General features: G+C 43.4%; 1 protein-coding gene across 17 annotated transcripts in view; it reads left to right on the forward strand.

The window, feature by feature from the left end:
• Positions 1-15,109: 15,109 nt before the first annotated feature.
• The window catches only part of KIF1A (kinesin family member 1A), a 186,739-nt gene continuing 178,226 nt past the window's right edge, over positions 15,110-23,622 (forward strand). For all 17 annotated transcript variants that reach the window (XM_043994534.1, XM_043994535.1, XM_043994537.1 and 14 more), the window contains exon 1: positions 15,110-15,296. The gene's annotated coding sequence lies outside the window, so the exon portion shown is untranslated. The remainder of the gene's footprint in view (positions 15,297-23,622) is intronic.

Below are 23,622 nucleotides of genomic sequence, written 5' to 3' on the forward strand. Positions count from 1 at the left end.
ATTTCTCTTTGCTCTAGAGCAAATAGGGAATCACTGGAGCTTATTGAGGAGAGGAGCAACAGTTTGGTCTGCACTTCTGATAATTGCTGACAACTGTACAGGGGGTAGGCCAACAGAGGAGAGCCAAGTCAGGCAGACCAATTAAGAGATTATTCCAGATCTCCAGATGAGAGGCGATAAGAGCATGAGCTACAATGGTAAATGAGTGAGTTGGATGAAGGGAAGGGTGTGAGAAATGGTAAACAAGCAGAATTGACATGTATAGAAGCTGCTTCAAACCCAAGGATTCCAGAAAATGCTCAGTTCAAGTCTTTCTTAGAGTGGATAAAGGAATGTAGACAATATCTTGGTTTAAACTGATGGTTGACTCCTGATTCCAAAAGGTCTTTAAAAAATGCAGAAACCTTGGACCAGGGATATGAAGCTCTAGGTAGATGCTTCCATATCTATTACAAAACAGCAGCTGGAAAAATTAGGGGAATAATATTAGATACCAGTCTAGTCTCAGTCAATAAGGATCTGTTCAACATCTTGTTATAAAATACTGGAAAAGGTGTTAAAAGAATGAAGAAGAAGAAAATGAACCTGGGACTGAAATCCTTGAGAAAGGAGACAGAATGATGTGGACAAGGGGAGATAACTACCTCAAGAATATGGTCTAGAGGGCATCTAGGTGGCACAGTGGATAAAGCACCAGCCCCGGATTCTGGAGGACCTGAGTTCAAATCCAGCCTCGGACCCTTGACACTAGTTGTGTGACCTTGAGCAAGTCACTTAACCCTCAATGCCCCACAAAAAAGAATATGGACCAGGTGGCATAGTGAAATAGAGTAAACTTTTCAAGAACCAAAGTTTGCTGAGAGTATCAAAAGGATGGTAAGCCAGCAGCAGCAAGAATGCCTTTTCCTCCCCCTGGCCCAGAGTCATGGGAATTAGAGTACCTGATCCCAAATAGGATGGCCAGAGACATGTACTCCATGGGTAGCCATATTTCCATTAATCCCAGAAGATAATAGCTGATAGCATGGTGGTGTGTGTGTGTGTATATATATATATATATATTTGTTTGTTTGGTTTCGTTTTGTTTTTTGGTATTTTTGCGGGGCAATGGGGGTTAAGTGACTTGCCCAGGGTCACACAGCTAGTAAGTGTCAAGTGTCCAAGGCTGGATTTGAACTCAGGTACTCCTGAATCCAGGGCCAGTGCTTTATCCACTGTGACACCTAGCTGCCCCCTATATCTATCTGTCTATCTATCTATCTATCTATCTATCTATCTATCTATCTATCTATCTATCTATCTATCTATATTTTAATCTGAACTTAACAACAGCTCCATGATCATCCCCATTTTGCAGATGAGAAACTGAAGTTCAGAGAAGCTGCCAAAGGTCACAGAGTTAGTTAAGTATCTAAGGAAGGACTTGAACCCAAGCCCTTCTGACTGCAAGTCTAAGGCTCTCTTTCTAGCATGCCACAATGTCACTTCCAAATGAAAGAGTGTGAGGTCACATGATCTAAGATGAAAGGGAATTTGACAACAATACTAGAGAGGTGCCTGGGACACAATGAAATAACGGAGGAGGATTTGGGCTGTGGATAACAGAGGGAGAGAAGAAGAGGTTGCAGGAGAGAGGAGAGGGGTTTTTGCCCCAGCACATGCTGGCTCTGAGTGACTGAGCAGTGTGGAGAATAGAGGACAGACTATGGGAGTCTGCCAGCTGCCAGCCATAGGACGGGGATCTTCCCCTTTGGAACCCTGAGTCTCAGAATGTCTGATGCATCCGCTCAGAAGCTCAGCTGGATGACATGTTCAAATGCCAATATCGCAGATTTCATCTAGAAGCTGCATCACTGGTTGCAGCCACAAAACTTTCCCAAGAACGCAGGATTTAGAAGGAAATGGCAGGAGGGGCGGCAGTGCCACAGAGTCCATGGTCCCTGCTGCTTCAGGTCAGAGGCTGGCATAGAGAAAATCAAACACCACAGGCTCTTGGGAAATTCTTCCCCAAAGATGACAAGGGCCCAGCCTGAGACGCAGTGTTTACAATCGGGGAAATGTTGGCCATTCCAATCAGCTCCCGGGCTGTGGCATGCAAGTGGGAGGGAACTACTGAGGAACACAAGGGTTCCAGTATTTGCGATTCCAGTCCTCTGCATTCCCTCCTCCAGCCAGTTAAATCAGTCCAGTTGCTATAACGACTCTGGTCCTATTTGTCTGTTCTCTCCTTCCCTCCCTCCTCCCTGATCTTGCATGGCTTCACTCAGCTCCTTTGAATTATGCCTTTGGGAACTGGAATCCACATGTCACAGGGGTGCTCCCATGGAAGAATGACCCTTGCTTGCTACATGCAGTTGTTAAATTCATCCTTTCAGTAAATGCAGATTTCTGAGATAGCCACAGTAAGGCTAGGCAGCGATATTCTCTATGAATAAGACTGTAAAGGCAGGACAAAGCTAGCATTTCCAATGTGTGAAAAACTCCTAAAATCATTGAATTTAGAAAAGGAAGATAGGTTTGAAAGTTCCATCTGCCAGAATGGAAATGCTATTTCCTAGCTTGCAGTAAGCTAACATTTCCCGCCCCCCTCTGCCAAACTGAAAGAGATACAGTTATAAATATTCTTTTAAATTTAATTATCTAGGATCATAGTGTAGTACCCCATCTTTTCTACCTTTCCAACTTGTACTCAAACTCATGGGTTGGGTGATTGAAGGGAGCTGATAGTCTCAGAGTTCAAGGGCATCTCCTTGGGATAACCCTTCTAATACTATAGCTCATGAGCCCCTACTGGAATTCTTTCCACTAACAACCAACTAATAAACAGAATTAGCTCTTAGTAAAGGCATGTATTTACTTGGATGGGATCATTAAAATGATAGTTCTAGAACATATTTTATATAAGCCTAGCATGAACTCTCCCACAAGTAGAGATTATATTAATTGGAGGACTGGACACAAACTTGCTATTTTTATCTGCATTGGATCACATTTCTTGGTCATAATCTATATTAGGGTTTGGGTCCCTTCTGCTTCCCTTCTAGAAACTCCTCAAACCCATGCTATAGAATCAAGATGTGACCTATCACCTGAGCCATTATTTCTGCATTTCACCTTCAAGTTCTCTATTCCTGGTCCTGTGTCTCATTTCACATCCGCTATCAAATTAATTCAGGTGATGTTGGTAATATCATAAACCAGACTTTGCCCTATTTGGACATCCATATAGAAACACTAACCCAGTAGCCCCTGAAGACACCTCCTTTATGATTGCAAACCTCTCCCCTCTGGGCCACTCCATCTCCCATCCCTTGCCTAGACATATCAGTAGAAGCAATCTGCTCATACCTCCCTAACACCATTACCATTTTCATCATCTACCATAAGTATTCTATTCATTTTTCAATGACTTTAATACCTGGCTTGTGATTTTCTTCTCCATTCCATTCCTTGCCAATATTTTTCAATATTCTTTTATACAAAAGACCCACTCAATTCCCCCTCCTCTACTCCTACAACTTTATTCTCCAAGCCACCTCAGCATCGCTGCTTGAGGGAAGAGAGTCATAACTTTGGGGTATATCATGGACCCTTTTGGCCATCTGGTGAAACCTAATGATTTCTTCTCAGAAAAATTTGTCATTGAAGGAAATGTTAAAATTCTGTTAGATGTTATTAAATATAAAGATGGAAGGCAGCTAGGTGGTGCAATGGATAGAGCACCGGCCCTGGAGTCAGGAGTACCTGAGTTCAAATCCAGCCTCAGACACTTAACACTTACTAGCTGTGTGACCCTGGACCAGTCACTTAACCCCAGTTGCCTCACTAAAAAAAATAAATAAATAAAAATAAAGATGAAATTTGTCCTATTCTAGCTCAAGGGTTTCCTAAAACCCCAGATTTAGAACACTTTCTCTAGAACAAGACAAGGCTATTGTGTGAGTGTTTTAAGAAAGAAAAAAGAAACCTATTGAGGGTTTACATTTTTTAAAAAAAAGTAAAGAGAAATCAAGGTGGAAAGAAATCTAAGGATCCAAAAAATATGATGGGAACACAGAGTAAAGAGAAGAAAATAATTTAATATTTCATGTATAAAAATTAATGCTCCACTATAACTGAATCAATATCCTTTGATGGGGGAGGTGGGGCTGGTGAAGTAAAAAAGAGCATCCCAATTCTTCCCTTTAAAGAGGGCCCAGAAGCACAGCCAATTCTTTATTTGCTACCAGCTAATCTTAGTTTCAACATCAGCAGCATCATCCCTTCTCCTCCCCCCCCCCCAGAAGAAGCTCATCACCAGGAAACTCATCACCATGGAGATGGCTTCAGCTTTGGCATTCATGTTTCATTGGTACCCTTGGTCGCCTCTGTCCCTCTGATTAGAGAGAAAAAACCCTTCCAAAGCCTCCCTTTAAAGGGCACAGAAATTCAGCCAACCAACTCTTTTTTAATTTTTTAATTTTTATTTTTTTGCAGGGCAGTGGGGTTTAAGTGACTTGCCCAGGGTCACACAGCTAGTAAGTGTCAAGTGTCTAAGATCGGATTTGAACTCAGGTCCTCCTGAATCCAGGTCCAGTGCTCTATCCACTGCACCACCTAGCTGCCCCCAGCCAACTAACTCTTCATTTACTACCAGCTGCTTTGCCTGATTTAAACTCCACCATTATCAGGCCCCTGAGGGGGGAATATCTTAATTGCCCCCTTTCAGCTTCCTTTTGTATATTGTCTTCCCTGGTTAGATTGTAAGATCCTTGAAAGCAGAGACTGTCTTTTTCTTATTTGTATCCCAACCACTTTGCACAGTGCCTGGCACATAGTAGGTGTTAAAGATGTTTAGTGCATTGTATTAGGTATAACACAATGAGATGTTGATTGAGCAAGGAGTAGGGAGGCGAATTACAAAGGAGATCAGGAGATACATCCCTACAGCTATGGATTGATAGGGAAGACTTATTTCTTCAGGCTCCAGAGAAGTGTGGTGGTTATGGGAGAATATACCAATAGATAGGAAGGAGAGGGACTGGAGTGGAAGGAGGCCTTCCCTTGTACTACAAAAAAGGAAGGGATACTATTTTTTTTTCCAGCAACAAACATTTATTTTATTTTCCATTTACATGTAAGGGTAGTTTTCAACATTCATTTTCATAAGATTTAGAGTTCCAAATTTTTCTCCCTCCCTCCCTCCCTTTCCTCCCCCCTCCACAAGATCCCAATTAGGTTACATATGTACAATCCACAAGTGTTCTTCTTATCAGTTCTTTCTATAGGGGTGAACAGTAAGCTTCCTCATTAGTTCCTTGGGATTGTCTTGGATCATTGCATTTCTGAGAGTAGTTAAGTCATTCACAATTGCTCATTGAACAATACTGCTGTCACTATGCACAATGTCCTCCCAGCTCTGCTCACTTCACTATACATTGATGTTCATTAGTCTTTCAAGGTTTTCCTGTTTGTCGTTTCCTGTAGCACAAGACCATTCTACTACAATCATATAACACAGCTTTTTCCATCATTCCTCAATTGATGGACATTCCCTTGATTCTCAATTCTTAGCCTCCACCAAGAGTTGCTATAAATATTTTTTGTACAATTTCCCTCCTTTTTCTCTTTTTCATGATTACTATTAACTGTTTCCCTTCCATCCTATTCCCTTCCCCATGATATTTATTCTATTATCCATCTTCTTTCATCCTATCACTCTTCAAAAGGGATTTGCTTCTGTCTGTCCCCTCCCCAACTCTGCCCTTCCTTCTTTTGCCCCTCTCTCTTTATCCCCTTCCCCTCCTATTTTCCTACAGGGTTAGAGAAATTACTCCACCCAATTGAGTGTGTACATTATTCCCTCCTTGAGCCAATTCTGATGAGATTGAGGTCTTTGAGCCAATTTTGAAGAGTGTTAGGCTCATTTACTGCCCATATTAAATAGATTACTCCACCCAGTTGGGTGTGTCTGTTAGTCCCTCCTTGAGGCAGCTCTGATGAGTTTAAGGTCTTTGGGCCTTTTCTGATGAGTGTAAAATTAATTTACTGCCCTGCTCCTCTCCCATCTCTTCCCCTACTCCATAAGCTTTTTCCTGTTACTTTCATGTAGGATTTCACTTCTGCCCTTCCCCCTCCCCCAGTGAATTCCCTTCACCCCTCAATTTAACCCTAAAGATTTTATCATCTAGCTAAGTGACACAGTGGACAAATCATCACCCCTGGACCCAGGGGGATCCCAGCCAAAACCCGGCCTCAGACACAAGACAGTTGCCCACTGTATGACCCCAGGTATGTCCCCCAACTACAATTTTTTATGGTTCTCTAGGGTCTTGTATTTGAAAGTCAAATTTGCCATTAAGTTCAGGTCTTTTCATCACAAATATCTTAAAGTCTTCTTTTTCATTAAAGTCCCATTTTTTCCACTGAAAGATAATGCTGAGTTTTGCTGGTTAGGTGATTCTTGGTTGTAATCTCATTTCCTTTGCCCTTTGGAATATCATATTCTGGTCCCTTAATGTAGAAGCTGCTAGATCTTGTGCTATCCTGACTGGGGCTCCACAGTACTTGAATTCTTTCTTTTTGGCAGCTTGCAATATTTTTCCTTGACCTGAGACCTCTGGAATTTGGCTATAATATTCATAGGAGTTTTCCTTTTGGGATCTCTTTCTGGAGGTGATCGTGGATTCTTTCAATTTCTATTTTAGCTTCTGCTTCTAGAATTTCAGGGCAATTTTCCCTGAGAATATCTTGGAAGATGGTGTCTAAGCTCTTTCCTTGATCATGGTTTTCAGGTAGACCAATAATTTTCAAATTATCTCTCCTGGACCTATTTTCCAGGTCGGCAGTTTTTCCCAGAAGATATTTCACATTGCCCTCTATTTTTTTTTATTCATTTGTATTTGCTTTATTATGTCTTGGTTTCTTACAAAGTCACTGGCTTCCATCTGTTCAACCCTAATTCTTAGGCAATTATTTTCATCAGAGAGCTTTTGTACCTCCTTTTCCATTTGGCCAATTTGACTTTTCAAGCTGTTGACTTTTTTCTCATGTCTTTCCTGCATTACCATCATTTTTCTTTCCATTTTTTCCTCTACCTCTCTGACTTTATCTTCAAAGTCCTTTTTGAGCACCTCCATGGCCTGAGACCAATTCATATTTTTCTTGGAAGCTTTAGATATAGGGGCCCTGATGTTGACATCTTCCTCTGAGGGGGCCCCTTGGTCTTCCTTGTTACTGAAGAAACTTTCTATGGTCCTCACCTTTCTCTGTCGGCTCATCTTGCCTTTCTTTTACTAGACTTTTAGCTCCTTAAAGTGGGGCAGGCTGCAGTATCCCAAGCTTCAGAAGTCCCAGGTGGTATGATTTAAGGAGAATCAGATTCTTCACTTGCCCGGCCTTTTCCCTGGTCCTTAGATGACCCCAGACCAACTTGCTAGTCAAACCAGCTTTGTGTGTTGTGGTTGTTAGCTCCGACGAGCCTGTGCCCCTCCCCGACCTGGGCCATTGCAACTCAAGCCTACCTCCTGATTCTCAGCAGGGGTGTAAAATCCAAGTTCTGCCTTAGCACCAGCATAGAACCCTGTAGTCTCCCTCCTGCCCAGGGCTCAGCCCACTCACCATACTGTGAGCTTAGTTCCAGACAACACTGGCACTTCAGCTGATTCAGAGGCTCTGGGGGTCTCCTTCTCTGGTGAGGCCTTCCTGGGACTGGATCTGTGTCAGGGTGACTGTGGGGTTGGGCCCAACTCCTGTATCAGCACAGCAGCTCCCTCCTTCTGACATTCCAAGCCGTTCTTGGTTAGAAGATGATTTCAGCACATTCCTCTGTGGGTTTTGCTCCTGAAGGCATTGTGCTATGGCATTATTTGGATGTTTTTTGGAGCGATCGTGTGCAGGAGTTCAGGAGCTCACTGCCTTTTCCAAGAATTCCTCTTTAAAGAATTGCACCCTCTTGCACACAAATCCAATTAGAACAAAATAATAGTTTATTTAGGTGCTAGGGAAAGGAAACCAAGAGAGAAGTTCTTGGATTTCTAGTGGTGAGAAGGCGTGGCACAGAGCCGTGGCTCCCTGAGGTATCGGTCTCTCAGGAAGGGATACTATTGAGGAGGTTTCCTAATGTGCACTGGGAAGAGATATTGACCTTATAATGATCAGTATAAGAGAAATGGGCACCTTCAGAGACCATTGTCTGTGAAAAAGTATTGTGCTTCTCGCCTCCTCCCAAGAAGAGGAGACCCTGGGATAGGTGGGTGGACTTAGATCTAGTGGTAAAATACACTGGATTTAGCACAAGTGAGTGGACATCATAAGGGAAAGGACCTCACAACGAGTTACAGAGGGATTCCCACCACACTCTTCTTCCTTTGTGAACTGATATTTCTAGGAGTGAAACCACCAAAGAAGAAGGGCCTATAAACAACAACAAAATAAAGAAATTTAAAGGGAAGAAAGAATGAGGTTATATCTGAAATGCATTAACAGGGGCAGCTACATGGCACAGTAGATATAGCACCAGCCCTGCATTCAGGAGGACCTGAGTTCAAATTTGACTTCAGACACTTGACACTTGACACTTACTAGCTGTGTGACGGTAAAAACTTGAAATGCATTAACAGAAAAAGAAAAGGGGAGAATCCATCTTTTTGATTCCGGGAGCCCTACCTTTCATGAAGAGCACAGGGAAGACAAATGAAATAAGAAACATGTTAACTATATAGACCATAAATGAGAGGATGAGATTCAGAATAGGCTAGAAATTAGGACACAGAAAATTAACACTTCTTGGATACCATATAAATACCCTAAATAGTATATGTAGTATCCATTTTTGTGTACCACATCAGAGCATTAATTAAGATGATGGATGAAGAGACAAATGTAGGAAGGATTTTGAATTATACTCTTGTCTGAGCTAGGAGAGAGAATGGTCTCAAGTAGAGGAAAACAAACAAGTAAGTAAATAAGTATTTAAAGATGACTATAGTCATATGCTTGATCCTTTTAGAGCATTTGGGTTCCTGGGAGCACCATGGTCATCCTGGGAGTTCACTCATGGGCATTGGATGAAAGCTCTGAGTAAGTGCTAAGATGGCTATGATTCTTAAACCTTCCATCCCTTAGCTCCAACTCTTTCTATGGTATAGCAGTTACTTATCATCAAGAGGTGAGAATTTTGTGTGCTGTAACTCAATCAGAAATCAATTCTGAGCAGCTCCCAACTGCTAGCCAAACTCAACTTCTTTATTGAACTTACTGTTATATTTCAGAGAGCCTTCCTTAATCATATGAGCTTAGTATAATGGAGCTGGCTCTCCACAAAAGCAAATAATTATGCTTTTATACTGCACAAAATTATATTTATTCAACATGAAATCATAAGTAAATAAGCAGTTCTACATAATAAAAGTCTAACAAAGGGTTTCAAGCCCTCCCACTTTCCTTGTCCCTGAAATTCTTAGCCTCAGTATCCCTCTGATCCAGGAATTGTAGTAAATTCACAGTCTGGGACCCAGTTTGAACCAAGTAAAGGATTGTGACCCCCACCATTTTCAAGCTCCCATTTAGCTTACATACCTGGCACAGCCAGTAATCATGAGGAAATGTCAGAACTCTGGGCTTGGCAATCTCCTCTCAGAATTTAGGATGCAGTGCAAGATGGAAATTATGAGGGTTAATGCTTTCCTCATTCATGGCTGTCCATTTGATTGCAGAGACCTCTGACATCTTGAGGTAGTCCTGTCCTTGGAACAGGACACATGAAATCAGAAGCCAGCCTTGCCAAGGACCAACACCACCATCTTCTCACTCTGTTATCCTTCTCTCTGACCTTAACCACATCACCCCCTATCAACCTCCCTCATCTCACAAATTCTTAGACCCTTCCAAATCACCTTCACAATTTCCTTCTTATTTTTAATCTCATGTTCTTTCTTCTCTTGTTGCTTCTTCCACAGTCTTCTATTATTTCCTGTCACAACTCCCCCAAGGCAAATCTTCAACACTAAGCAATAAAGTGGGAGAAAAGAAGACAGTGAGATGGGCCACACATAAGTAAAAATGAAAAGAGTAATGGATAATTTATTTACTTATTTTTTTTTTGTATGGGGCAATGAGGGTTAAGTTACTTGCCCAAGGTCACGCAGCGAGTAAGTGTCAAGTGTCTGAGGCCAGATTTGAACTCAGGTCCTCCTGAATCCAGGGCTGGTGCTTTATCCACTGCGCCACCTAGCTGCCCTGAGAGCAATGAACAATTTAAGCAAATTTGAGGAATTTGAGAAAGAGAGTAGATAACTAGGACTGGGAAGGAAAACATGTGGTAATAGATTCAAATCAGTGTAAGCAATACAGATTTCAGGATCAAGGTGCTGGAATGGAATAAAAATCATTATAAAGAAAAATAAATGGAGGAAAATTAAAGCCTAAAAATTATAAACTTAAATGAGAATGAATTAATGCGGTAGAATGAAAAAGAAAAGAATTTATAAAAAGCAAAACCTAAATTTGCTACATTTGGGAAACATCTAAAATTAAAAACACATTTTGAGTGAAAAGAAGAAACTGAAAATTTATCAAGTGTGAGAAAATTACCCATTTCCAAAAAATCAGGCCTCATAATATGCTCTCAAACTGATCAAAAATAAAAATTCAGAATTTAGAGAGAGATAAACAGGGTAACTATAATATGCTTGGAATCACCATAGATAGTGAAACTATGATTATTAAGTATATGCAAAAAGTGACATAGTACCTAAATTTATGAATAAAAGGTTAACTTAGTTTTCTTTTCTTTTTGTTGAGGCAATTGGGGTTAAGTGACTTGCCCAAGGTCATACCACTAGTAATTGTCAAGTGTCTGGGGTCGGATTTGAACTCAGGTCCTCCTGACTCCAGGGCTGGTGCTCTATTCACTGTACCACCTAACTGCTCCACTTAGTTTTCTTTTTTAAAAAAGTTTAGATAACGACACATGAATTGTAGAAGACTTTAATGTTCTTCTGTTAGAGCTAGATAAATATAACCAAAAAGTAAATTTCTAGAACTGAATAGGATATTGGAGAAATTAAATTTAAATTATTTATAGCATCTTCTGATTGGAAACACTAAATACACGACACATTTTTTCAAATTACACAGAATCTTTAAAAAATACATGATATGATAGGGATAGGGACAGGGACTGTAACTGCGATTTCACTGGTATAGGTGATTTCTGCATGAGGAAACTCCTCTATCTGAGATATCTGTGCCTTCCAGCGCACAAATAAGTTGGTTTTTTTTAATGTAAAAAGGCTGAAATGTTAAACAGACCCCAATACAACCAAAGACCTTCCCAGACTTCAATATAATCAAAATAGTAATTGATGCAGAGAAAACAAAGAAAAGATATATGAAGACTTAAGTAATGAAATTCTGAATAATGAAAGAACAAAAACAAATCAGAAACAATCAGCATATGAGTAAAATACAAAGAAATAATATGGTGAAACAATGTACAACATTTTAGAGCTGTAATTCTACAATAGTCCTTATTCCTAAGAGGACTAGAAAAAATACTCTGAAAATGCTCTGAAATACATCAATTTAAAAAAAGAAGAAAGATGATTGATAAAGCAAACTTAATTTTTAAAACTAGAAAATCAACAAACTTAACAAAAGAAATCACAGGACAAAAAATTTTGAGAACCAGAGAGAAAAAGACAAAATAGAAAACAATACGACTGTAGAAAATCCCTTTTGCTTCTAGGATAAAATATGAGTACCTGTTTGGCATTTAAGGCCTCCCATGATCTGGCTCCTATCTGAATTTTCAGTCTTATTTTATATTTTGTTTTGTTTTGTTTTGTGTTTTTTGTGGGGCAATGGGGGTTAAGTGACTTGCCCAGGGTCACACAGCTAGTAAGTGTTAAGTGTCTGAGGCTGGATTTGAACTCAGGTACTCCTGAATCCAGGGCTGGTGCTTTATCCACTGTGCCACCTAGCCACCCCCTTATTTTATATTAATCTCCTTTTCGCACTCTCTTTTCCAGACCAATTGTCCTACTACCTGTTCCCTAAACTTGACATGCAGCCTCTCAGTTCCATACTTTTGCACAAGCCATGCATATCACTTTTTATTGCTCACCTCAACTTCTGTCTTCTCCAGGTAGTCTTTCTCAAACTCTATAGCTGTTAAAGAACTTTCCTTCCTAAAATTTTCCAATATTGATTTACCTATTGACATAATCATCTGCCCCTAGCAAAATGTATGTTCCTTTAGGGTAAGGACAATTTAAAATTTTTTAGCGTCCCTAAAACCTAGCATGATGCCCAACACACAGTAGGTGTTTGATTAATGCTTAGCAGATGGAATTTAGTTGAGTTTTAATTTCCATTCTGAAATAACCAACTGTCTGATCTTGGGAAGATCACTGGATAGCTTTTAGTCTATTTCTTCATCCATAATAACTGTTGTTTTTGCCTCATGGAATTGTTGCTGGGGTAGGATTAGATAACGAACGTGCATTAATTTGGAAAGCATTAAGTGCTAATAATTTAAGGTCATTGTCAGACAAGGCCAACAGTCTACAATATATATGACATACCTCGTCAGCTATGTTTTGGGGCGGATTCTTTTTCAAGTACCTCTTGGATCAAATGCCCTCTAAATTCTTTCAAACTTTTGTGATTCTGTGATGTTATTACTAGGTTCATACATTTAGAAATTGAAAGGGAGCCTGAAGAACATCTGTTTCAACTTTCTCTTTATACAAATGAGAAAACTGAGGCACAGGAAAGCTAATAATGTGCCCAAAGTCACAGCCATGTGAAGCTGGAATTTGAACTCGGCTCCTCGGGTCAGTGCTCTTTCCCTGTACTATATTGCCTCTCCATATTAATAATGTAGTTTCATATATTTTATATTTATACATATGTACGCTATATGTACACCATGACCGAAGAGTTTGTTATCTGGTAGTCAACGTGTGGGTGATGAACCCCTCTCGACAAGAATCACTAAGAGTGAGTAGGCTGAGTAAATTCAGATCTGCTTGGATGGAGAAAGTACCCACATGATGAAATCAATATCCCACTCAAGGATTGTTGTAAACCCCCCAAAATGCCCCTCTGGGTGGTCTCATTAGCTGTAAATATCTCCTTCTTTGATGCGGACCATGGCCCATTAATGCTTGCCTGGCCTACTGATCAATTTATCAACAGGTATTATTATCCTAGCTACCATAAATCCAAACCCCCAAATGAAGTAGTCTTTGCCCTCAGCATATTCTGTGAAGGGAAGCAACATGTGCACAATCCCAGGTGACTCCTTCCCGTGTCCTCTCATAAATTTCCCATAGTGACACCCATCCACTATTCTGAGGTACTTCTTGTCTTTATCTTAATAAGGATAACAATGCAAACATGTGCTGTCCATCCCTAATCATTTTTGCCATGTGACTAGTTCAGTTTTCCTTATATATTTCTCCAATTTCATCCTTTACTCTGCCTCTCCTTAGTAATGCCCTATGTGTATATCGAGCTGGAGGCCCATGCCCATCACACTCCTCTCCGTTGTGCTACATGTGAACCTCATTTCAATTCCTTGGCTACTGTTGTGTTCTAAGGTCCTAGTCTTAAAATGGAAGAATATTGGTGTTAAAAATAGGCCTCTGTTTCAAGAGGTTTAGGGTCTTTAAAAAATATGGAATTTTCCCAAGGTAATTTAGTCTGTACCCCACCTCTTGTTCAATTTTGGACCAAAGAATTTGTCCATTTGTAGTTTAGAAATGTTAGTGACCCTCAGTGCTGTCTCCTCTGCAGACAAGGACTACAGACTATTCTCTCTCTTCCTCTCTGAAATGGGGTATATTTTCTGAATACAGGATCAAAATATGTATAATTATTATACATATTCTGAGCAACAGGCATTCATCTTCAGTGGACATATGTGCGCGCACACACATACATAGCTAAAATTTGAACCTTACCCCTAAATGGGTATGATTGGGAGTGAGGATGTATCAATCAATTACTGGTACACATAAAGGAAACCCAACAGCTTTTTGGAAAATGTAGAAAAGCTTAGGGGGAAGCTAGGTGGCACAGTGGATAAAGCACCAGCCCTGGATTCAGGAGGACCTGAGTTCAAATCTAGCCTCGGACACCTGACACTTACCGGCTGTATGACCCTGGGCAAGTCATTTAACCCCCATAGCCCTGCAAGAAAAATTTTTTTTAAAGTTCGAGTATTTTCCCATAAAAGAAGAGAAATCGCTTCCTCAGGACAAGCCCATCACTTCCATCCCTAAACATTTTCTTTTTCCTTGCAATCAACCTACTGGGGAAGGATATTTTAGAAGTGTGGACCCCTGAAAAGCAGTAGGAAAACTAGTGCCCCAATTTATGGGAAAACATTCAGTAAAAGGTGCTACACATATGGAGTTAAGTATGGAGAAGAAAGACAGAGACAGATTATAATTAAAGAATTGTGATCATAGCTTGTAAGATGGTAGAGAACTCGGAGGTCACCTATTCCTAAGCATATGTATATGTACATGAACAGTGTGTGTACATATGTGTGTGTAAGGTGTGCCTTCATTCAAACCTAGATGAAGCAGCTGCCTATAGGCAGTGCTAGGTTTGATGGGGGTGGGGTGGGGAACAGTTATGAACAAGCCCAGGTCCTCCCCCCGCCCCAGACTCCCTAAGGAAGCATTCACATTCTGGGTGTATTCAAAAGTCCAGACTTAGATAAGGGTTCCTATTATCTCCGACCTGGGCGGTGGGCAGGATGGAGACACCCTATTCTTGCGTGCAAGGAGAGAGAGAGGCTAAGTGCGTGAGCGAATGGCCGGGGCCAGGCATGGTCTTATTTCTTCTCATCTCTTCCTTCCTTCCCTCCTCTTTTCCTGGCTCCTTCTCGCTATCCCGGGTGGCTGAGGCAATTCCGCAGTGGGGGACCAGCTCCTGGGACCGATGATGTCACAGCTCCATCATCAGCACCAGCAAGCGCAGCTGTGAGCTCGAGCCCTGAAAAGCCTCCTCCCATCCATCCCTGCAAGCTGACGACGGCCGGGCTCGCCTGCTCGGCGCAGCCAACCAGCAGGCAGACAGGCAGGGAGGGCAGCCAGGGAGGGGGGGTGGCTGGCAGGCAGGGCGGGAGGGGGAGCGGTGAGCAGTGAACCTGCAGAGACAGTCACGAGAAGGCGGCAGGCGACTCGGAAGAGCAGAAGAAAACGCAGCCCGGCCCTAGCGCCATCGTCGGGAGCTGTCCCCGATGCCAGCCTCCGAGGATCCAGGCGTGAGCGCCAGGACCCAGTGACCCGCAGCGGGAGGTAAGCGCAGAAGTGACCCGCCTTGGTGGATTGCGGTGGATGTGTGTGTGTGTGTGTGTGTGTGTGTGTGTGTGTGTGCGCGCGCGTATGTTTGGTTGTATTCCCCCCCCCACCCCATTTCTGAAGGGTCCGGGGCGGGAGCCCTCGCCCTTCCTCTTGCCTTTTTGCCACCCCCTCCCCCAGCTCCCGGGAAAAGCTTGGGGCAACCATGGTGGGCCCCCCATCACCCTCTGATACGTCAAGGCGGCAGGGCTTCTGCAGAGGGCTGAGCGCTCATCCCACGGGCATCCCGTGGAGAGAAGCTCGCCCAGCCGGCACTAGGCGTTTGCCTCCCAGTCCCTCGGGCCCTCTGTGCCTCTCTCCCCGCCCCCAGTCTGCACTTGGCTCTTTTTCAGGGCAGAACAATGAGGCAGATTCACGGGAATCGGAGCCTTTGTGCCCAAGTCCTGAATGGGGGTGGAGGAGGGGAAGGGAAAAACAACACTTTTCTATTAACATTACTGCCTGCCTGCCCATCCCCACGACCCCCACCGTGCCCGCATCATGTGGGCAAGAGAGGGAGACAGAGGAGGACCCAAATATCGCCCCCCTCCAACCAGCAGGAAAACATCCCTGAGGATATAGGGCTGTGGCAGGGAGTGGTTATGGGGGAGGGGGCGGTTGGGTTCAGGATGGCTGGCGATCGGCGTCACCACGCCTAGTCTGACAGGTCTCTGGTTAACCTTTGCAGCAGGCAGGAGGGGCCTGGGAAGTGGGGGGGATAGCGATGGGGATGGAGTTGGAGATGCGGGTGGTATTGGTAGTGATGGAGATGGGGAGGAAGATTGGAGGTGGAGGTGAGAAAAGGAATGGAGATGCAGGTGGTGTTGGTAGTGATGGAGATCAAGGAGGGAGGAGGAAGGATGAGAAGAGGACTCTCTGGGGAATCTAGATACAGGAGCTGAAGTGGAAAAAAAACCAGCCAGGGAGAGGCTGGAGCTAGATCGGGCAGGAAAGGCAAAATTGCTTCCCTGGTAAGTAGTGACTATTGCTCCTTGCTCATTACCCAAGATGCAATCGGTCGGTCTTCCTGGCTCGTACCCCGCCACTCTGGGCTAGGTGAGCTTCGTATCTTGTCCACAAAACAGTTTTGAAATGACGAGGATCTCTCGGACCATTCCAGCACTGGAGTGAGGTTTGGGTTTATTTCTAAATGAGCCTAGATGCTGCTTCCCCCCCTCCCCCACTCAAGCCGTCTCCCATTTCCCTTCATCCTTTTCCTTGCTTGCTCAGTACGACTCGCCCTTTCTATCCTCCCTCTCCAACCCCACACTGCTCCATCCCCAGGAGGTTAGCCATTGGCACACATCCCCAGTGAGTAAGAGGAGCTGGGCTTCTTTGCAGCCAGAGATAGGACCATTTTCCAGATAGTGCGAGAGGCTGGGCTAGGAAATCTAGACAGGGAGAATAGAAAGACAGCACTGGCTCTAGTCACTACCCCACCCTCCTATTCTCCTGTGATGAGAATGCCGAGTCATAGGGCCTAGGAGAGGGGCTGCTTGGCTCTGAGCTGAAACACTCTCTTCTTCTTACCTGCCAACCACCCACCATCTCAAGCCCAGGCTGATCAGATTCTTACAACCAATTTCTTTGGAAAAATAAAATTTCAGGAAATGAAATAGAATACAGGAGATGAATTCAGAACATCCACCTGGTTGGACCAGGCTGTTTCCACCCCAAATCTCTGTATTCCCCAGGTGGTTTGCTGGGATTAAAGAAGGCTGGAGCAGATGTGATAATGGATTTTTCTGGGGGAGATTTAACTAGAGGATTTAGCAGACATATTAAAGGAGCACCTTGATGGGGGTGGTGGAGGTGGTTGCGGATTCAGAATCTCTCTAATCAATGAGCTGATTGATATCTTCAACCCATTCTCAGGGACAGAAAGGGGCAGTGCCTTCAAAGGGGACAAAGTTGAGGGTGGTGACTACAGAATGACAGATATTTTAAAAGATGTAATGGAAACAACTTGCTTAAAAATAGAAACTAGGGATTGGAATAGGGAAAAGGAGAATCTTGATTTGGGTCTTAAAATTGTGCTTGAGGGTCGGCCATTTTGCTGGAGGCTGCAGTGTCATTTCTTGTATTAAGGAACATATCTCGTTTGGCATTTATGGCTCTCTCTCTCTCTCTCTCTCTCTCTCTCTCTCTCTCTCTCTCTCTGTCTCCCCCCTTCCTTCCCCTCCTCTCCTTTCCCCATATTCCCATCTCTGTCTATCTTTCCATTGGGAGTATTTGCCTGTGTGTTTCTGTGGGACAGGGACAGAGTCAATGATGACGTGTGATCAGCTTAACAATCAGCTCTAATCCTCTTGAGTGCTTGAGCTGAGTGAGGAATGTCATGGATGAACCCCACTGACATTCCTGGTGCCCCAGCCCATGCCATCTCCTCTGACCTTCCAGACAAATGAACACTTCCCTGAATGACTGTTTGTCCCCTCTTCTGAGGTCTGTAAGAAGCAAAGGGAATAAAAAGCACAGGAGAGGGAATGTGGTCTGGATGGTTAGTGATGGGGTAATTGGCATCTCTTACCCAGTGACAAATATAGCTCACTTCTAATTCCCGACAGTGACAATCGTTCACTTGCCTTGACTCCTACATCTTTTAGTCATTGGAAAGGACCTTGAGAGGTTATCTGGGTCTGTCCCTCTACCTTCAGCCTTTTGCCACCTGAGCTTCATCATAGAGATGAGAACCTACATGCAGACCCATTGGCTAAAACAGGGAAGTCCTTCCCATGGATGGCCTTGGGGGAGAGAAAAGCTAACATCTTTTTCTGGGCTAAGGGATTATTCTTGGTCTTCCTCCCTTCAGTCAGCTGACTGTGTACAAAGGGACTGCAGAGCCAACCCATTTATGGTGGGGGTTAAGAGAAAGATTGGCAGCAGAGAACCAACCCTTCATATAAGGCTGTGACTAGCCAGGGAAAGATCTACCCCACATGTCCATGGACTCACTAGCAGCTAATTGCCCCTCAGCCTAGTGGAGTCTTTCCTTCCCCCAAATCAGGACATTGATTTTACACATGAGCAGATAAAAAGAGAAGAGTAGGGGCAGCTTAGTGTGAGGGATTTATAATCCAAGGGCATGGAGTTCCAACCCTGCTTTTGCCAGTTTATACCTGTGGGACCTTGGACACGCCATTTCTTTGTTACCTCCCCAGTAAATGTGATGGGTGGGGTGTAGACTAAATGTTGTTTGTGGAGCCTTCTAGTCTATAATCCTATAAGCATCTAAGATTTTAAAGTGGTAATGTGTAGTACACCTTAGTACCCATAGTGCTATAACCTTGGATGTTGAACTCAACCAAGAGACCCATCAAACCCCTCCCCTTCCCCTCAGAAAAAGTGTTAGGGTGTATTTCATGAATCAAAACATAGATTTAAATCCTGCCCCTGAGACTTACTAATTGTAGGACTGTGGGCAAATCCCTTAACCTCTCTGAATATCAGTTTACTCATCCATAAAATGGGCAAAATAATATCTGTAGAATCTATCTTTTGAGATTTCCTTTGAAGATCAGATGAAATAATAGATGCAAAGTCCCCTTCAGACCTTTCAAGTCTATTGAAATAACAGGCATCTTTATTCTATCAGTCATTGTCATTGTCATTGTTAAACCCACAGGAGTTAAGGAGTGGAAAAAAGATGCTGCATTTGGAGTTGGGGGGTCTTAGTGCCATTCCCAATGCTATCATTTATCCTGTGACCTTGGGCCTCAGTTTCTTCTTCTGTAAAAATGGAAGAGTTGGAGAATGTGAGGACTAAGGTTCCTTCTGGCTCTAAATCTGTCTGCCTGTGAAGCTCACCACCTACCAGAAGGCTGAATTCCCCCAGACCCAGACATCCACTCATCACTTACCATCAGTCCCTCCTATATGCCAAGGCCAGTTCCTACCTTTGTTTGAGATCTTCCTCTATGCTTTCTATGGCAGAGAAGACATGGCAGGCAGCTGATGGCAACCATTAGATCAATCAATGGATCACCATTTCTTTTTTTTTTTTGGTGGGGCAATGAGGGTTAAGTGACTTGCCCAGGGTCACACAGCTAGTAAGTGTCAAGTGTCTGAGGCCGGATTTGAACATAGGGCCTCCTAAATCCAGAGCCAGTGCTTTATCCACTGCACCACCTAGTTGCCGCCTAGATCGCCATTTCTTAAGGATTGGTGACATCAGAGCAGGTATTATATAGTGCCTGCTGTCAAAGAGCTTACATTCTCTCCAGGAAGACAATATGTATATGTAAAAACACATGCAAAGTATGTGTGCATATGATTAAATACAAAGAAAACTGGGGAGGGAAAGGAAGGATGTTAGCAACTAGGAAGCTCAGAAAAGACTTCACGATCAAAGGATTTCAGACTGAAAGAAAACTCAGTTTATAAGTAAGTAAACTGAGGCCTAGGAAGATGCCAGTGGATGCTACAAGGCAGACACTAGACAAGGAATGAGAGCACTTCACCAACATTCTCTTTCTCCCGCCAACCTGGGCTGGATTGGGGAGTGACAGGCTCTGTTTAGGGGATTCCAGAACTTAGGAGGGTCGGGAGTAAATAAATAGCTCAGTGACCAGTGCTATAAGAAGCATTTCCAGGTTCAGACATGTTAAGTAGCATTTGAGAATGTACTCTGATTCACTGATGAAGGGATCATCCCTAGAACATCCTGGTCCTCCTGGTACTGATCAGTTTCAACTCTGTGTAATTGAGCACACCACCTTAGTCTTCAGAGGAATGCTTTACCATCATTCCAGGTCTGACATCACTGCAGGTAACACCTCTGTGCACTTCCCTGGGAGGTGGTCAGTTGAGCTCGGTTCCTCCCAGAGATCTCCCCCTTCCTTCAAGACTTGGCCCTACAGGAAATATCCCCGTGAAAGAGCATTCGTCCAGTGCTTTCCGCCCCTGGCTATACCAGACTCAGAACAGGAAGACTGACACTGACCCTGAATTAAGCCAATAGGAATTCAGAGTCTAAGGCAGCAAAGGATTTTTCCATAGAGATTTAGATCTTTAAGCCCACACAACTCAGCTCTTTTTCAAAAGAATGAATAAATAAGTTTTAAGATTCACCTTTTCCGGATATTTTCCTGACTCATCCTCTTCCTGGTGATCATGGCACTATTATACATCCCCTCAATATTTTGTATTCAGATCATACTATGTGATTATTTCTCTCTTGCTTTTATTCTCTAAGTATTTCATTCATCCATTCATCTGTAGGTTCATTCATTCATTTGTTCAAGTTCCAGGGGACCCCACTGCCTTAGAATCGAGGTCAAGCTCATCTGTTAGACCTTTGAAAACCCTTTGAAATCTGATTCCAGTCTTCCTTACCAGGTTCATTGCACATTACTCCCCTTTACACACTCTATGGTCTAGCCAATTCAACAACAACAATAGCAAACACTTCTGTAGCACTATAAGATTGGCAAAATGCATTACGTTTTCTAGCCCCACCTACAGACATCTCACCTGGTAACAGACCCACAGAATATCAAAACTGGAAAATACCATTGAGATCATTTAGCATAGATGAGACCCAGCCAAAGAAAATGACTTACCCAAGATCACCCAGCTTCTGAGGGGCAGAGCTGCAACAGGTGCCATCAGTTCCAAAATAGAATTGGCTCTCAGTGAATGGACGGCTCAGTGCAAACTCACCACCACATGCAGGGAACTCTTCCTGTCAATTAAGTCTTTGCTATTGCAGGGTGCCAATTCCAAGGGATCTTTGCATGGGTTATTTTTATTTGACCCTCACAATAATCCCATGAGGCCCCTGCTCCTGTTAACCCCATTTTACAGAGGAAGAAACTGAGGCAGAGTGGGAAGTGACTTCCTTTACATAGGTGATCTCATTGGACCCTCCCAATAGCCTTGGGAGTTGAATACTAGTAGTCAGGCTCGGAGAATGGACACTGGTGTCTATCAGTGGAAAGTGGGTTACATGATAGAGAGGAGCATTCTGTGGGACTAAAAAGCTAGGCACTGAGCTCTGTCATGAAGGGCTTTCAATGCCAGATATTCCAGGAGGGCAGGCACGGAAGGTTCTTTCTGCTTCTTCCTAATCCTTATCATACAACAAGTAGTAAGAGAGCCCTAGAACCAAGGTAAGAAAACTTGAGTTCAAATTCCAGCAAGTCACTTTCCCTCCCTTGGCCCTATTTTTCTCATCTGCAGATGAGGGCATTGGGCTAGATGACTCCCATGTCCCATCCCATGCGCCAGGGCTGTCCTCTCATATGTTCTTGAAGTGTGGATTATCAGACCTCCCCCACCAATAATGCTGCATGTGGCTGGTGTTAATACAGAGGCCGGCTTGGGCTCATGGATTGCGACCACCCTGGGGAAGCGTGTGGTCATTGGGTTTATGTGAAAAGCCTTACCAGCTAGGCTTGTCCTTGAGAATGACATGATCCTTGGATAATGGAGCTGGAAGTAGCTTTAGACACCAGGTAATCTCATCAAAGGCACAAGGAAACTGAGGCCCAGAGAGGGTACGTGGCCTAGGATCCCACACCTGGCAGTGCCCGAATGAGGACTCTTATCTGTTGACTCCAAGTCCCAGTGCCCTTCCCACCCAGCTCTCTCCTTTGGGTCAGCAGCTCTCTGCCTTCCCTCCCTTCTCCTCACACTCTCTAAGTAATCCTCTGGGGCTCCAAAACCTGGACATACTGACCAAGGGGAATCTGTTTGCTGCATTCATCCCACTTAATGCATCAAATGATTGATTGGAAGGCAAAGATCCATAATGGTGCAGTTCTCGACACCTGCAGGGCTGGTGGGGTCACATGGACAAGAGCCTTAAAGAGGAAGCAATTAGATGAAGACAGTAAACCTGACTTTGCTCCCTTAGTTGTTTGATGCTCACAGACGTGTGTGTGTGTGTGTGTGTGTGTGTGTGTGTGTGTGAGTGAGTGTATGTGTGAGCCAGGGCCTTCTTGTGTACTGCCAAACAAGGAGTCATTGCATCATGCCCCCTGGGAATTGATGCCCTTCCAGCGTGTGCACACAGTAAGTAAGCAAGCATGAATGTGGTGCCATCTCGGAGCTGCCTCAGTTCAAGGGGCGGCCTCTTTCTTGGGGGGCTGGGAACAACCCTTCAGGACAAAGTCCCTTGATGGGACTGGATGCTTTCTTCCTGAAGCAGAGAAGGCTCTGGGGACATACGAGAGGTGGTGCTTTCAAGTGCTGGACAGGTTGTGTTGAGGGAGATGAGAGAGCTGAACTAGGAGCTATGGGTAAAAGCTGCACAAAGGCCCTTCCAGGCCTGATGTCAGCGAGAATTCCCTAATGACTAGAGCTATTTGTGGAGGAGAAGGGAAGAGAAAAGGCTGCTGGGGAAGGGGCGGCTTCCCACTCACTAGAGGTCTTCAAGAAAAGGACATCAAGGGTTATTATGAAGTAATGTTTTACAGACCTTAATGTGCTATAGAAATGTTAGCTCAAATCACAAACTATCTATCTAACTGCTTAACATAGTCTGGAAAATAGTCATTCTTCATCCATTTGGTTTTTTCTGTGTGGATGGTTGGCCAAACTTCTGCATAATTATGAATTTTAACCAGGTGGGCTACAGTATTCTAGAGCCTGATGAGGGATCAATTCTCCAGATGTCAGAAAAGAGGATATTAGAATCAAGGGGGTGGTGTGTGTTGGGGTGGGGGGAGCCTCAGACTTTATTAATGTCAAAGGAAATCTACCAGAGGAAGAAATCAATAGCTACCTCCCCACCCACAGAAATTTTTGCAAATGATATTCCACAGAAAACCACATCATTACAATCACACATGAGCTTAGAGATGCAGACAATGCAAGAACCTACTGCATTTATAATTTGACTATTTTAAAAAGCATTCATTTGAGTAGAAGCAAAATGAAACCAAAGGCTCTGCTCCAACAGGCATGTGTTACAGTCCTACAAGATTCTTTGAAAGGCATAATGATAACAGCTAGCATTTATATAGCACTTAAGGTTGACAAACCACTTTATATGTGTTATCTCATTAGATCCTCACAAAAATGCTAGGAATAAGATGTATTATCCCCATTTTTCAGATGAAGAAACTGAGGCCAAGAGAGGTTAAATTGCTTAGCCAGGGTCACACAGCCAGTAAGTGAGTATGGCAAGATTCAAACTCGGATCTTTCAGCTCCAAGTCCAGGGCTTTTACCTGTAGTCCACTTACCTGCCCCTGGGTAGAATGGAGGACCTTGTCCAATCCTTCTCTCATACCATTAATGTAAGACTAAAGGCAAAACAAGGAGATTAAGCTCACCAAAGA

Source organism: Dromiciops gliroides, chromosome 3 (assembly GCF_019393635.1).
Source record: "Dromiciops gliroides isolate mDroGli1 chromosome 3, mDroGli1.pri, whole genome shotgun sequence".
In the NCBI taxonomy this organism is placed as follows: Eukaryota; Metazoa; Chordata; class Mammalia; order Microbiotheria; family Microbiotheriidae; genus Dromiciops; species Dromiciops gliroides.